The sequence below is a fragment of the Euphorbia lathyris genome, chromosome 5 (genome assembly GCF_963576675.1).
Source record: "Euphorbia lathyris chromosome 5, ddEupLath1.1, whole genome shotgun sequence".
Taxonomy (NCBI): Eukaryota; Viridiplantae; Streptophyta; class Magnoliopsida; order Malpighiales; family Euphorbiaceae; genus Euphorbia; species Euphorbia lathyris.
The window spans coordinates 77,227,097-77,243,617 of record NC_088914.1 but is presented as its reverse complement, the minus strand read 5'-3'; the positions used below and the strand labels follow the sequence as shown (position 1 = coordinate 77,243,617).

The following is a 16,521-nucleotide window of genomic DNA, read 5'->3' as shown; positions in this document are numbered from 1 at the left end:
TCTAATAAAGTCTGTTCTATTCGACAAATCGTTATGCAGCACTTATGGTAACCAATCCAATATAAGTGAGGCTGGTGTTTTCATTAATATGCACTTGAATTCAAAATCATTACAAGGAAACTTTGTTGAACACTTAGGAAAATTATCATATCGAAAGAGTGTCAATTTGAGTAAGGGCAACTATCCCGAAAGGGTTTTGTCGCGTTCAAAGCCAATTAATTAGAGGTTCCGTCATTTATTTCATCATCATAATAATACAAAGTTTAAGTTGTTTTCTTTGCTTAATGCAAATGAACAAATTCATTCCTTTTTCTAATAAGTTCTAAATGTTCCTGTTTTGTAAAATTCATCCTTAAAATCAGAAGATCTTTCTAACAATCGATTTATTCTAAATATATAATCTTATTCCAGCATTTTCAAATACTCAAAGTTTACAAATTCAATCAAATAAATTTTCTAAATTCAATTAATCCAATTTTCACTTTTCATTTACATTTAATAATAAATCCAACAAGTTCGAAATTAATAATTCAAAAATAAGTTTTTCGTTAAAAAACGTATCTCTGTGGGATCGATATTTTTATTACTACAAGCGAAACCGTGCACTTGCGGAAATCGCTCAACAAGTTTTTGGCGCCGTTGCCGGGGATACGCCAAAATTTTTGACAAAATTTTTATTTTTCGCATTTTATTTTCGAATCTAGGTTTATACATTATTTTTATACAACTTTTATATTTTATTTATTTTCAGTTTTATAACATATTTGCTTTCAATTTTGTTTTGAAGGTAGTTTGGCTCGTGTTACAATTTCAAGTTGATGCGCAGTTCACGAAATTCGGGCACGCCACCAGATCCTTTTGATCCAAAAATTGAAAGAACACTTAAGAAAAACAAGAAAAACAACAAAAAAGACAAAACACCCTTAAAAACAAAAGTAGACCAGCCAGAAATTATGGCCGATCCACCGACACTTATGGATTACGCTAGGCCAGGAATGGCCGGTGTAACTAATAGTGTAGTTAGACCCCGTATAAACGCAAATCAATTTGAAATTAATCCTGCTTTGCTTAATATGTTGCAAAACAACGTAACGTTTTACGGATTGCCTAATGAAAACCCTAATGCACATTTGACAAATTTCTTAGAAATTTGTGACACTTTTAAAATTACTGATGTAACAGCCGAAGCAATCAAACTTCGCCTCTTTCCTTTCACTTTGAAGGATAAGGCAAAAATTTGGATAACTTCTATGCCTGCTACAACATTTGAAACTTGGGACCAATTAGCCCAAGCATTTTTACAAAAATATTTTCCTTTAGCAAAAACCGCAAGAGTCATCAAAGAGTTGACATCTTTTACACAAAATGATAATGAAACTCTTTATGAAGCTTGGGAACGTTTTAAAGAACTTCAACATTTATGCCCACACCACCAATTGCCAGATGCACTTTTAATGCAGACATTCTATAATGGATTAAATCCTACGACTAGAGGTTCATTAGATGCTATGTCTGGAGGGTTATTTATGAAGAAGACGTCCGCCCAAGCAAGAGAACTTTTGGAGGAAATGGCAATCAACAGCAGTATGTGGCCCGCAGAGCATGGACATATACCAACGGCGAAACCATCATCCTCATGTACATCATCGGTTAAAGGTATAATGAATCTTGATCCTGTAGCAATGTTACAAGCCCAATTTTCTGCCTTATCGCACAAAATTGATAAATTTATGGCACCATGCGATCCTAATGATCCGATCCAGAGAGACATTGACTACGAAGGTATGAATGAGATAGAACAGGTAAATTTTTTCCAAGGACAAAACCAAACTACTAATCCTTATTCTAATACTTATAATCCTGGATGGAGAAATCATCCTAACTTTAACTGGAAAGATGGTAATAATAATAATAATGCAAATGCTAATCAATATCGTATAAACAATTATCAAAATCAAACAAGAGATACGATTAGCACTTTATCTTCAAAAATCGACAAATTTATAGATGCTATGAATGGAAAGGTAAGTAATCAAGACGATGGTTTTAAACGGATCGAAAATAAATTCGATCAGCTTATCAAAAACCAATCATCTAGCATCCATAATTTGGAGGTTCAAATTGGACAACTTGCTAAATCAATTCCATCCCGCAAAGAGGGAAGTCTTCCCAGCCAAACGGAAGAAAATCCGAAAGAGCATGTTAAGGCTATCACTCTTCGTTCGGGGAAAAACTATTTAGGTCCGGAAATGCCCGGAATTTCAACTTTACCTGGAAATGATTTACCAAAATCCAAAGAAGATACATTAAAACAAAAAGATACACCAATTGACTCTAATCCGAAACCCTTTGTACCAAAGCCACCTTTTCCACACAGGGTCCGAAATAAGGACCATGATAAACAACTGTTATCATTTTTGGACAAACTTAAAAATTTACATATAAATTTAACATTCATGGATGCGATTACGCAAATCCCTAACTATGGAAAATTCTTGAAAGATTTAATTTCAAAAAAGATTAGTTGGGAAGGAATTTCATCCATTTCTCTTTCTGAAGAATGTAGTTCGATAGTATCAAGCAAATTACCTACTAAACTCAAAGATCCCGGATGCTTTACCATTCCGTGTACATTGGGAAATATGGAATTCCCAAGTTGTCTTTGTGATTTAGGAGCTAGTATAAACTTGATGCCATTGTCTATTTTTGAAAAATTAGGTTTAGAAGAAGACATCAAGCCCCAAACATTTCTTCATCGTGGGGTCTTTAGCCTCGTAGCTGCTTGATAGTTGGCCGGCCACGAGTTTGGAATCACTCTTAAAGACTGCCATGTTTAGCTTTATAATGTTTAGGTTTCCAAGTCCTTGCAACATGGCTTTGTATTTTACAGCATTGTTAGAAGTTTGGAAGGCTATGGAGTGAATACGTATTGATCAATGAAGGGTGATTTTATCTGGGCCTTTGACGTATACGTCTATTCTTGCCCCATCTTTTTTTGAGCTGCCATCAATGAAAATTTCCCACACATCCGATGCTGCTTGAGCTTATGATTCAGCCTCTAGGATCTCTACCAAGAAATCTTCCAATAATTGAGCTTTGAAGGGTTTTCAATGCTCAAATTTAATGTCAAACTTTGTTAAGCGCATAGCCCACTCAACTAACCTACCCGATGTTTATAGGCACTAAAGTACATTCTTTAGTGGCGTATATGTTTGCGCTATTACGAATGACTTTGAAAGTAGTGCCACAACTTTTGGGTAGTAATGAATACCCTATAGGTTAGCTTTTCCAATTTCAGATACCTTGTTTCCACATTTATGAGCACTCAGTTGACATGATAAACTCAAAATTGCTCTGTTCCTTCTTAACTTATCAAGACAATCCCCACATGTGCTTCGATGATGCTGATATAGAGGTATAGTGTTTCCCCCGAAATTGGTCGACTCAAAAGGGGAGGTGAAGATATAAGCTCTTTTAAATTTTCAAAAGATGTTTGGCACTCGAGCATCCAGTTACAATTATTAGCTCCCTTCAGACTCTTTTAGAAAGCCATGTATAATTTGGCTGAGCAAGAGATGAAACGCCCTAAAGCATTCATCTTGTCATTGAGCTTCTAAACGTCATTGATCTTCTTGGGGGAAGCCATGCTGATGATTGCCTTAATTTTGTCAGGATTCTCTTCTATCCCCCTTTATGAGATCATAAACCTAGGAAGTTGCTGGAGCTCATATTGAAGGTGCATTTTTTAGGATTGGGTTTGAGTTTATATTCTTTTAACATCCGAAAAACTGTTTCTAGGTCTGAAGCATTCTCCTCGATGATTTTTCTTTTGATGATCACATCGTGCATATAGATCTTGATTTTATCTCTAACTAGGTCATTGAAGATTTTATTTACCAATCATTGATAAGTTTCACCTACATTTTTAGACCAAAAGGCATTACCCTATAGAAGTATGTTCCTTTCGGGGTGATGAAGCTTGTTTTCTCCTTATCTTCTTTAGCCAACTGGATCTGATGATATCTAGTTGCCGCATCCAACATGGAGTAAACAACGTACCCAATCTTAGAGTCTACTGACATATTGATGCAAGGTATGGGATATGAGTCCTTCAGATAAGCTTTATTAAGAACAGTAAAGTCAACACACATCCACCATTTGTCGTTGACCTTTTTCTCAGGCACCATATTAGATAGCCATATGACATAGTTTATTACCTCAATCTATCCGCAACTAATCAACTTATCAAGCCCCGCCTTGAGGACCTGTTGCCTCTTAGGTGCATGATTTCTCCTTTTCTTGCATCACTAGTTCCGCACCCGGACGCAGGTCTAGGGTGTGCGTCATGACCTCTGGCGACAATTAAGACACAATGCAAAGGCAGGGATGTTCCTTTTTTAACATTTCCACTATGCTCACCATTGTCTCAATCTCATTTGCTCTTTTGTTCCATCCCTTTCTATAAGGTGAACTACAATTTTTTTTTTCAATTCTTTGAAGAATTATCAGAAGGGTTCTTGAATTTATTACTAATCCAACTTTGTTTTCCATAAAATACTAAAAAAGCATGTCTTCTTACATCATGTATTGTATTAAATTTTTCTAAATTAAATTCGTTTTCGGATTTTCATTACTCTTAACCATTTATATTCGAATCCTTACATAATTCCAGCCTCTGATCATTTTTTTAAGGGAAAATTATAAAATTGGGTTAAATGGGAGATCCATTTACATATTTAACTCATTTACTCAACCTACTACATATCTAGACTATGTTTGTACAACTTTCCCAAAATACTCTCAATATGTTTGTAATTTTACGGTGCGGCCGTCCCCCTCTCGTCTAACTTCGCGAATCGATGCTTTCGCGACGTATGTGAAGCTAATGTTTGGTTTAGTTGATGATTTTAATCCACATATGTGAAATCTGGACGTGTTTTTAAGAGTATTCGCGAAGTGGTATATAACAAAAAAAGGTCAAACAACAAGGGATTCTACCATTAAAATCATAATATTATCAAAATGTACAACAAGATTGCCACAATAACAACATTAAAATCATAACATTATCAAAATTTACAACAAGATTGCCACAATAAACTCCTAACAAATCACTTCAAAGTGAACGTGAAAAATCTGGACGGAAATTTCTCCCCGTACTGGAAGTCCATACTTTTTGGGATGATAAATGGAAGTCCAGAATTTTTGGGATGGACGTTTCCCATGGTGCACACCAAGATTGACACAATCTCTCTTAACCAATCATTTTAAAGTAAATGTGGCTACTCTTGAGGGAAATTTCTCCTTATACAGGAAGGAAAGTCATCTCCCTTACACCCCAGTATGCCGCCTTCTAGAAAGGGATGTTATGTATTCAACCACCTTCAGAAAAAATTAATCGTGTAAGACAAAAAAAGGATGACTTGGCTTCACGAAATGAGGATTAGCGAAGCATGTGAATATAAATGAGTAGGGAAGAGGATGATTTTACTTAGCGAATCAATGCTTTCGCGAAGTCTGAAATGTGACGATCTATGTCGCATATTGATGCTTTCACGAAGTCTGCGAGTGAAAAATCATGAACTTTTCTACTTGCAGACTTCGTGAAATAATCGATTCGCTAAGTAGATCGCCACGTTTCAGGCTCTTTCTCATCGCAGATCTTCGCGAGATCATCGACTACGCGAAGTGATTTTCTGGAAAAAAAACGCAGAGAAAACAGTAGATACTTATATTTTTCACGCCTTTCACCCTTAAAATCGACAATAACAATATGATAAACTGGGAAAAATGATGAATATAACGTAGAATAACCATTTCTTCGATGGTCACAAGAAGAAACAAACTAAGGAACAAGCAGAAACAGGAAGATGAAAAACCATGGTTTCATTTTCTAGGATTAGGATTAGGAAGATGAAGAATCAAGAGATGAAGAGAGGAAGAAGAGAAATACATGGTGATATGGAGAAATGATGCAGATTTCGTGAAATTTAAAGGAAGAGAGGAAGATCAAACGTTTGGAAATTATTTGGGGAAGATTAACTATTCGCGTAACCATTATGAGAAAGGGGAAGATGAAAAGGTAAGAGTATTTTGGAAAAGTCACACAAATATAGTCTAGATATGTAGTAGGTTGAGTAAATAGGTTAAATTAAATATATAAATGAGTCTTTCATTGGATCCAATTTTATAATTTTTTCTCTTTTTAATCAATTTGTTTCGGATCCCTGCATAATTCAAGCCTTTCCTGGTGGTGCTTGTATTGGTATTGAACTTGCCAAGAAGTGATATTTTGAATTTTGTTTATCACAATGAAAAGAAATTTAATTAAAAAACAGATTGATTATTTGAAACAAGTTCTAAATAATTATTTAGGTTGAAAAAAATTTGATAATGAAAATGGAATAATTGCACACACAAAAAAAACTAACTGATATTACATATGAAGAAATTAGTCATTTATTTCATTTCTCATTGTTTCCCTTTATAGATTCTTTTTCGTTACCCCAATATGAATTTTAGTCTATTAATAGATGAAGCATATTTTCTAGATAAACCAAATAATGAATTCTCAACTAGAATAAGAAATGATTAATAAAAATATAATAAAAGAGTTGGTTGCAAAATAATGATAGGATGAGCTAGAAACAAAGAGCATTCAACCTCTAATCTCAATGATTATAATTTTCTTTTAATTAATCAGTCTTACTTACACCTCTCTAAAACATAATTAGAAAAAAAGCAGAATCATACATGTCATATCATAATTAGTAAAATAAAATAAAAAACAGCATCAACCATAACAATAAATGCCACCTCCCCTAACGGTCACCGCCACCACCACCACCACCACCTGAAAGTTGGCTTGGCAGTTACAAGTCACGTGAAATCATCACCGTCCTATCACATTCATCACGTGCCAACCCCATTCCTTTCCTTCCCATTTCATCACATTACATTTTATCTTCCCAAATGAGACCATATGTTAATGTCATATTATGTGACATGTTAAAGTGTATGTTTATGTTATGAAAATTAAATTTGAGTAACACTAATGTTTCCAGATCCAAAGACAATTTAATGGGTCCCATCTCCCTCACTGTTTCCTAATTTTTTCTCACTTTCCTTTCATACCACTCAACTATAATTTAATTTAACTCATTCACATCACATGATTTTTTTTTTCTTTTGAATACTTTTTGCCTCCTAGCACCAACATTTAACTTCTAATTAACATGTTAAAAGCACACACAATCAATTAAATTTACATCACAGTTATTAAATTTTATTCTGTGTAAATAAATAACTCAATTATACCATATATTTTAATAAATCACTTTGACTAATATCTATAAAATCTTACGCTATACACCGGGTGTAATACATCTGACCAATTAAAAGAGGAATGAATACCAATTCGTGAGAGATGATTGGTATTAACAAATAAATATGTACAAGTGACATTATTTGATTGGACGAGTGTATTACACCGGAAGTATAATAGAATTTCTTCAAATCTTACACGTGAATGAAAATATAATAAGAATGACGAGTCTATTAATTGGACGGTTTTGATCACATGGACCTTAATGACCATGTAGTATTTGCTCATTCACCGTTAGATCTAGACTTATTAGATTCATATGTGAAGATTGAAAGTATCATACAACTTAGATTTAATAAGCCTATATCTAACGGTTAATGACTAAATTCATTTGGCCATTAAGGTGTAGGTGAGCATTTCTGATTAACCGGATACCAACATAACTTTTCCATCGAGGCGTCTGGTTGTAAGCATGTTTTTGCAAAAAGCCCCAACATAAATTTGCATAACTTACACTAGCCACACCTAGTACTCTCTCTATGAAAGCGCGACGGTCAAAACCATGCAAACTATGTGTTATCGGAGCTAGGAATTTAGATTTTAGGGGGCTAATTTTAGTCGTAGGGTTAACGATGAATTTTTAAAGTCCAGCCCGTCAGGGCTGGGCAAAAATTTTTTAACCTCCAACGCGTTAAAACTGTAAAAATGTTATCATTTTCATTTTTTAGAAACTAACATTGAATTAATAGAAAATTAAATATGTTTACTTTTTTCACATTGCACACTTTTAAGTTTTAATGTTTTAGCGAACACACTGTCGACGTGTTAAAACTGTAAAAATATTATAATTTTTTAGAAACTAGCATTGAAATAATAGTAAATTAAATGTGTTTCCTATTATCACGTTTGATACTTTTAAAAGTGTTTGACGGCGTGTTCGCTAAAACATTAAAAGTGTCCAATGTAATAATAGTGAACATATTTAATTTTCTATTACTTCAATGCTAGTAATAGTTCCAATGGGGGGGTTAGGAACTCTTTAAAAATTTTAAGCTAGGGCAGACTTCTTTTTCGTGAGAAAAAGGTTTGGACAGCGGCACTGAGTGAATAGCAAGATACTGGCTTAGTCAACTAGTGACTAGGTCAGTTTCTTTACTTGAGTCAGGAGATAGCACTTGGAGTCTATTCCTGAGCTCAGATATTCAATGCGCACAACTCAGCTTGACCTCTTTACTTGGTCAGATTTTGTTTAAGCAAGCAATAAATATATAAAGGAGTTTAAGGTTAGAAATATGTTACTCAGCAGATTTATCCAGGTTCGGCCTCCAAGCCTACGTCCTGTCCCCGGAACACGTTCCGAGATTTCGAATTCTCTACTGAGCTCTTTAACGGTAGAGCATCAAACCTTTTACAATCTTAGCAACTGAATATAACAAGAGTACCTTCCTCTATACCTCTACTCAATCCTAATCTCTCGCTGAGTACTATAACTGAGTACTCAGCCTCTCCTTTCTAATCTCTAGAAATGATAAGTGTTTGTCCTAAACAATGATTGCTAAGACACCTTAGATGATTGAATAATCACTCTAGACTTTTACACAAAAGATATGAAATTTAGTGTAAGATTGCTTTGCTTTTTGCTTGCAGAACTTTGCGTAGAAATTTGGTCAGCGTAATGGCTTGATCAAGTTCTGTATTGAATGAAGCAACTGATGGCACTATTTATAGAGACGTCTGAGGTGTCGGTCATTTCGAATTTCGAAATAACCGTTGGAGGGAAACGGCTTCCTGTCGTTGTCATCCTGACTTGCCCAAAGCTCTCGGCCAATCAGATTTGAGTATCTTCTGTCCTCGGTCAGCTTTTGGTCAGCTCGGCAGAGTGTCTCTCCATTTATGGTAATGTCAACTAGACAGCATACTGTGTCTTCTGAACTTTACCCAAAGTGGAAACACTTTGTCTGGAAGTTTTTCTTAGCCAGCTGCTGTCTTGTACTGTTTGTCGAATCAACTCAGCAGCTTCGTCCCGAAGTTGTTCCCTGAAGGTCTTCTAGATTCTTCTTCTGCTGAGCTGCGTTTTGTCCATAACGACAACGTTTTGACATACGCGGGCCGAGTTGCCTTAATCTGTTTGACTTGGGCTTTGACTTCCGAATTGGGCTTTGGGCCTTTTAAACTTTGTGTCTTATAAACAATTTAACTCAACATTGAACAAACACATTAGTAGAATAAATCAAAGCATTTAAACTTAGTGTGTTTAGAATATGTTTTTAATTATACTTAAACAATTTTGTCAAATCAAAATTATGTGGAAAGGTGTTTCAACAAACTCCCCCATTTTGATGTTGGCAAAACTATTCAGCGAAGAACTCAGTATTGAGCTCCCCCATGATGGTTGACTTAATATGACTTAGCAAACTCCCCCGTCAGGGTTGAGCCACTGACTTAGTTTTACTCTAAACATTTGAAGGTTTAATCGAGTAAGTCTAAGGTCAGTTTTCAGATATAGGTCAGCTCATGGAACATATTCTATTTTACTCAGTGTTTAAGCGGAAGTTATAGCATTCAGAGGGCGCTGAGTAAATTGTTGTTCAATGAGTTTTATAAGACAATGTTATATAAACATACAAGTCAATGTCAAACATGTTATCAGCATTGGGTACAATCAACAAGTTTTATAAGCATTAAACATAGTTGATGTAATTGAAGATACATAATAACTTAATACTCAGCATCATAGATAATAACTCATAACTCAGTTTTTGGATAAAAAGATGCAAGTATTGATATTACTAAAAGTAGTCAGCGTATACAATGAAAGACAAAAGAAAAAACATAGAGACTACACATAGCATATACTGAGCTAGCCTACTTCTATTTCTTTTTATTTTGCTTAGACTGACTATGCTCATGCTATGTTCTAGCTACTTCTTTCTCCCCCGTTTTGTCAGCATCGGGAGGAGGAATCCTAAAGGCGTCGGTAAGGACGGCTCTGGTCAGTTCTGTGGACAGCGCCTTAAGCCTATCGGCGCTTTCATTGACACCATCAAAAATTGCAACTCCATCATCTAATACCTCGGCGGGTATATTGAGTTCAGCAGCGCTGATCATGCTTACTATGAAAGCTTGAGATTTACCTATCCAGGTAAGTGTGTCGGTCAGGCCAGCAACGACTTGATGAAAAGTCTTCAATAAGGATGTGTCGTAATATTGACGCTGAATATTTGTGTGACGTATATGGTTGAAGGTTTGTCTGGTGATAGACAACATTTCATTTTGCTTCATAGCGTCAGTATCCATCTCTTTCTTGTTTAAGTTCAGCAATCGAACGGCCTCACCAATTTGCTCTACTGAGCACTGAGAATAGGAGACCATTTGCTCGTTGGTTTTAATTTGATCGGTGTGAAGCTGAGCAAAAAGCATTTTGACTTCATCAGAAGTTGCATAGCGCGTGTTCGCAGCTGACAAAGTCTGAACTTGTTCTTGAAGAGCGTTGAGATGTTGAACTATTGTCAGCTGGATCTCAGCCAGCTTTGCGATGGAATCCTGCTTAGCTTGCTGTGCTTGAAAGGTAACGATGACACTCAGCAAGTCCTTGAATCCCTTAACTTCGTTGAGAAGCTGAGTTACATGGGAGAGCTGAGTTGTCTCGGCAGTAGAAGACCCAGCAGCAGGTTGAGTGGTTTGATGAAGGTCTTTGATTAGTGTTTGCACCGAGTCGATGATTCTTTTTCCAGACTCGGTGGCATGCAAGTAGCTAAGAGAGCCTTCATTAACTTGTCTTGTTTCCTCAGTATGACCGGTTGGAAGAGGAGTCAGAGGAATAACGTGGTCAGTGACTAGAAGTGTGTTTCCAATATGCACTTGAGTTTCAGGTAGAACTGATTGATCGGCAGAGGTGTTGATTGGAGAAGATGTAATTCTAATGCTGTCTGTGCTGACTGGTGCAGGAATGTTGTGAGTCAGCACAATGCTTGGATTGACAGCATTTACAGGAATTGACTCAACTTGACTTGTTGAGTTGGCGAAAGCATTCAAGTCGGCGTGTTCCTTTGGTGAAGAAACAGAGGCTTGCTTTTCAAGGGAGGCCGTTGGAGTAGTGGTTGGTTGTTTTCTGAAAAATTTCAGCTTGAGTTTAGAAGGGTCTTGGGTCGGCTTCTGAATAACAAAGTCAGGGACAGTTGGTGGTTGAACAGGAATGTCAATTACTGACTTCTGACTTGCCTTAACTAGTCTTCTTCTGCGAGGAGGAGTGTCAGCTTGAATAGACTCTCCTGAGTGAGAGGGAGAAGTTTCCTCTTGATCAGCATTAAGCTGGTCAGCTTGTTCTTGTACATTGCCAGCAGCCAACTCAGTATTTGTTGGCTCAGCTCCAACCTCACTAGCTGTCTCCTCTGTGTCCTCAGCATCATCCTGACCACTGGCTTCTTCTTCTTCTTCATCATCTTCTTCACTATCGCCATCTAACTCTTCCTCAACTTGTGCAATGCACTGATTGTCCAGATGCACCTCATCTTCTTGATGCTCAGCTACAGTTCCTAGACACTGTGTGTAGTGAGAATCACCAAGCACAACGACGTCAGTAGGGATAGCATCAATAGGAGTCAGTGTAGAAGATTTCTGCTTCTTTTGAGGCTGCTCATCAGCATCTGTTCTTTCCTCTGTTTCAGGCTCATCTTGCCTGCTCCTTTTCTCAGCTGACTTAGGTCTCTCCTGACCTGGTTCAGCAGCTGACTTAGGCTTCTTGGCCTGAGGCTCAGCCTTCTTTGAAGGAGTCCCAACAGCTTTCCTCTTGCGGGCAGCTGGAGCCTTTGTCCTTTTGCTTTGCTTTGGAGCTGTTTCCTCAGCTTGTTGTTCAGCAGCAGCTTTTCCTTTCTTTAGTGGCTGATTGAACTTCAAAGCCCTCACCGAAGCCGCAGTAATCTCAGATCCTCTAGCCTTTGTTTCCTGAGATAGATCAATTTGATGATCTAAGAGGATTCTGGTGATGAGTGATCCTAGCTTGAGAGTTCCAGTGCTCCTTAGGAACCCACCAATCAAGAATACTGGCATATTGATCGGCTTGTACGTCAGCATATGCCATATGAAGAATTGCTCAAAATTCGTTGCTGAGGTGGTGCAGTTAATCTTGGGATAAATAAAGTAGGTCAGCAAATAGTGAGCCATCTTTTGGTGCTGACCCATTGAGGTACTTGAGATTTCTCCAGAATGACCAGGGGGCTTGCAAAAGTTAACTTCGTAGTTAGTGTTATCCTGATCTCCAGTTCTCCTCAGTTTTGCTCCCTCATTTTTCAACTTCAACAAATTTGCCAAATATGTGGGATTGATGAAAATCGTTTTCCCCCTTACTACTGTTGCTAGATAGTCCTGGTTATCATCAGCGACTCGGAGGTTGTTGTAGAACTCCCTTACTAGGTCAGGATAGGTGTGATCCCTAATACAGAACAGCTCGGTCCATCCATTTTGCGATATCCATTCGCAGAAGGGTTGCTCAGATGTCACGAAGGTCTCAGAAACCCATCGTGAGAAGTCTAATTTCCATTCGCTAATATCTTCAAATACCTTGGTATAGGTTCTTGCCTTGGTCGGCTTTCCTTTGGATGGGGCAGCTTGGTCAGCTTTGCCTTTGCTCGGCGTAGTGACCTTGGTAATTTCAGGCACAGTAGTTTGCCTGGAGGGTTCATCGGATCTGGTCTTAGGGTGACCGGTACCGGAGATGTTGACGGAAACTCTAGTCATTGTTTCAGAAAAGGATTGGAAGCTTTGAGGGTTTTTAGAGAGAGAATGCTTTGCCAAAGAATTCGGTAAGTGTAAAGAAAATAAAAATGGGGATTTACCCATTATTTATAGCGGTGAAGTGTGGATCTTATCGAATCCATGTGTCAGTTTTGCCTTGAGATTATCAACCGACAAAGATCCTGGCTTTTATGACACATTCGGCGCATACGTCATCCTAGGTGGCTATTCGCGTGCTTTTGCATTTAATGCAACGGATCTAACACTCAGCGTTTAGAATACTAAGCGTTTTATATTCTGAGTGGTCAGTAGTATATGAAAGGATGATTTCTCAGTTTGAGATTACTACTTGGTGTGCACATTTACTCAGTATTGATATGTATTTTGCGTTAAGTACTCAGCTTAACAATCACTTAGCATGCATTTGCATAAATCATTCAGCATAGTAATTCACTCAGCATAAATTTTCTTTTTAGAACAGGAATTTACTGAAGAGGATTAAACATACCAATGGCTTCTCTCAGTATGCTGAACTGTTCACGAGCCAGTGGCTTTGTGAAGATATCCGCAAGCTGCTCATCCGTTGGGACGTAGGTCAGCTTTATCTCACCCTTGAGTATATGGTCTCTAATGAAGTGATGCCTTATGCTGACATGCTTCATTCTGCTATGTTGAATTGGGTTCTTTGATAGATCAATTGCACTTTTGTTGTCGCATTTGACCTCAATTGTCTTTGTTTGAACACCATAGTCTTCAAGCTGTTGCTTAATCCATAGGACTTGAGCAACACAGTGACCAGCAGCAATGTACTCAGCTTTAGTGGTAGACAAGGCTACTGACGCATGCTTCTTGCTGAACCAGGATACAAGACAACTTCCTAAGAAATGACATCCTCTAGAGGTGCTTTTCCATTCTAGCTTGTCTCTACCATAGTCAGCGTCAGTGTATCCAACGAGTGTAAAGCCATGAGTGTTGGGATACCATAAACCTGCGTTCACTGAGCTTTGCAAATATCTAAGGATTCTTTTTACAGCTATGTAATGAGATTCCTTAGGGTTAGATTGATATCTAGCACAGTAGCATACTGAGAACTGAATGTCCGGTCTACTGGCTGTTAAGTAAAGTAGAGAGCCTATCATACCTCGATACAATTTACTGTCTACTGACTTACCATTCTCGTCAGCGCAGAGGACAGTGTCAGTGCCCATAGGAGTGGATATTGGCTTGCAATTTTCAAGATCATATTTCTTCAATATCTCCTTGGCATATTTAGCTTGACTGATGAAGATGCCATTCTTTCCTTGTTTGATTTGAAGTCCAAGGAAGAAGTTGAGTTCTCCCATCATAGACATTTCAAACTCAGTCTGCATTTGCTTGCTAAATTCCTTGCACATTGACTCATTAGTAGCACCGAAAATAATATCATCAACATATATTTGAGCCAGCAGGGTATCTTTACCCTTTCTCTTAATGAATAAGGTTGTATCAGCTTTGCCCCTGACGTAGTTTCTAGTCAGCAGGAAACTGGTCAGCCTCTTATACCAAGCACGTGATGCTTGCTTGAGGCCATACAAAGCCTTTTTGAGCTTATAAACGTGGTTTGGGAATTTAGGATCCTCAAACCCTGGAGGTTGATTAACATAAACTTCCTCGTTTATAACTCCATTAAGAAATGCACTCTTAACATCCATTTGAAACAGTTTAAAGTTCATGTAAGATGCATATGCACATAAAATCCTAATAGCCTCTAGCATTGCCACTGGGGCAAAGGTCTCACCGTAGTCAATACCTTCTTGCTGACTGTAGCCCTGAGCTACAAGCCTTGCTTTATTCCTGACTACGTTTCCTTGCTCATCCAGCTTGTTGCGGAAGACCCATCTTGTTCCAATGGTCTTCTGACTCTTTGGATGTGGCACTAGCTCCCATACATCGTTTCTTCTGAATTAGTCAAGTTCCTCTTGCATTGCGCTCATCCAGAATTCATCTTCCTCAGCATCAGCGAAGTTCTTAGGTTCCTGAACTGAGACGAAGGCTACATTGCTGAGGTACCTCCTGAGTTGGTTTCTTGTCATCAGGATATTCTCAGCGGCATCAAGGATTGCACTCTCTGAGTGCCCTCTTGGAATCCTTATCTCTTTGGGTAGATTGATGTCTTGTGCTGCCTGTGTTTCAACAATCTCTGCAGGTGAAGACTGGTCAGTGAAAACAATATTTGGTTCACTTTTACCTTTAGTCAGCCCTTGAGGAAATGACTCAGCGGCCGTATCTTGATCAGCGGGTGCTGAGTGTGGATTATCCTCGGTCAGCGGCAGATATCTTCCTGCAGGGTTAGTTTCGTCGAACTCAACATGTACTGACTCTTCTAAAACTTGAGTTCGTTTATTGAAAACTCTGTATGCTTTGCTGTTTGTTGAGTAGCCTAAAAAGATAGCTTCATCAGCTTTTGAGTCAAATTTAGCTAGGCTATCTTTAGTGTTTAAAATAAAACATTTACAGCCAAAGGCATGAAAGTATCCAATCTTGGGCTTTCGTCCTTTCGAAAGCTCATAGGGGGTTTTCTTTAGTATAGGTCTAACAAGAGCCCTATTAAGAATGTAGCACGTTGTGTTAACAGCTTCTCCCCAAAAATAGTTTGGAAGCCTATGCTCACTCAGCATTGTTCTGGCTATTTCAACCAATGTTCTATTCTTCCTTTCAACAACCCCATTTTGTTGAGGCGTCCTAGGAGCAGAAAAATTATGGTCAATGCCGCTGGTTCACAGAATTCAATAAACTGTTGGTTTTTGAATTCTCCACCATTATCACTTCGGATGTGAGCCAATTTTAGGTCTTTGTCATTTTCAAGTTTTCTAACCAAGTTTGAAAATGTCTCAAAGGTCTCATCCTTGCTACTCAGCAAGATGACCCAAGTGTACCGAGAGAAGTCATCTACAATGACCAAGGAAAATCTTCTTCCACCCAGACTCAGCGGCTGGACTGGACCGAAGAGATCCAAGTGTAGTAATTCTAACGGACGCTTAGTTGAGACAATGTTTTTGCTATGAAAAGATTATTTGGTTTGTTTTCCAGCGTGGTATAATTGATCTTTTTCAAATCTAAGTTCAGGCAGTCCCTCAACCAATTGCTTTCTTGCTAATTTGGCCAAGAGGTCCATGCTTACATGACCAAGTCTCCTGTGCCATAGCCAGGAATTTTCTTCCTTTGAAACTAAACATACAGTTTTTGAAAACTTTTTCTCTAAGTCTAGCATAAAGACATTATCAATTCGAGGGGCAGTTAAAATTAACTCATTTGTTTTTCCCTCGTATGTTTTACATCCAGTAGCATCAAATATAACTTTTCTCCCATTATCACATAGCTGAGCTACGCTGAGTAAGTTATATTTGAGTCCGCTGACTAGGGAGACTGACTCAATAGTAGGATTACCTCCGATGGTTCCTGACCCTACTATCTTACCCTTTTTG

The 16,521-nt window shown here is 37.9% G+C and overlaps 1 non-coding gene across 1 annotated transcript; it reads right to left on the bottom strand.

The window, feature by feature from the left end:
* Positions 1–1,331: 1,331 nt before the first annotated feature.
* Positions 1,332–1,438, bottom strand: LOC136231432 (small nucleolar RNA R71). The gene has a single exon (XR_010689818.1). It is a non-coding gene; the product is annotated as a small nucleolar RNA R71 (small nucleolar RNA).
* Between the last annotated feature and the right edge of the window lie 15,083 nt (positions 1,439–16,521).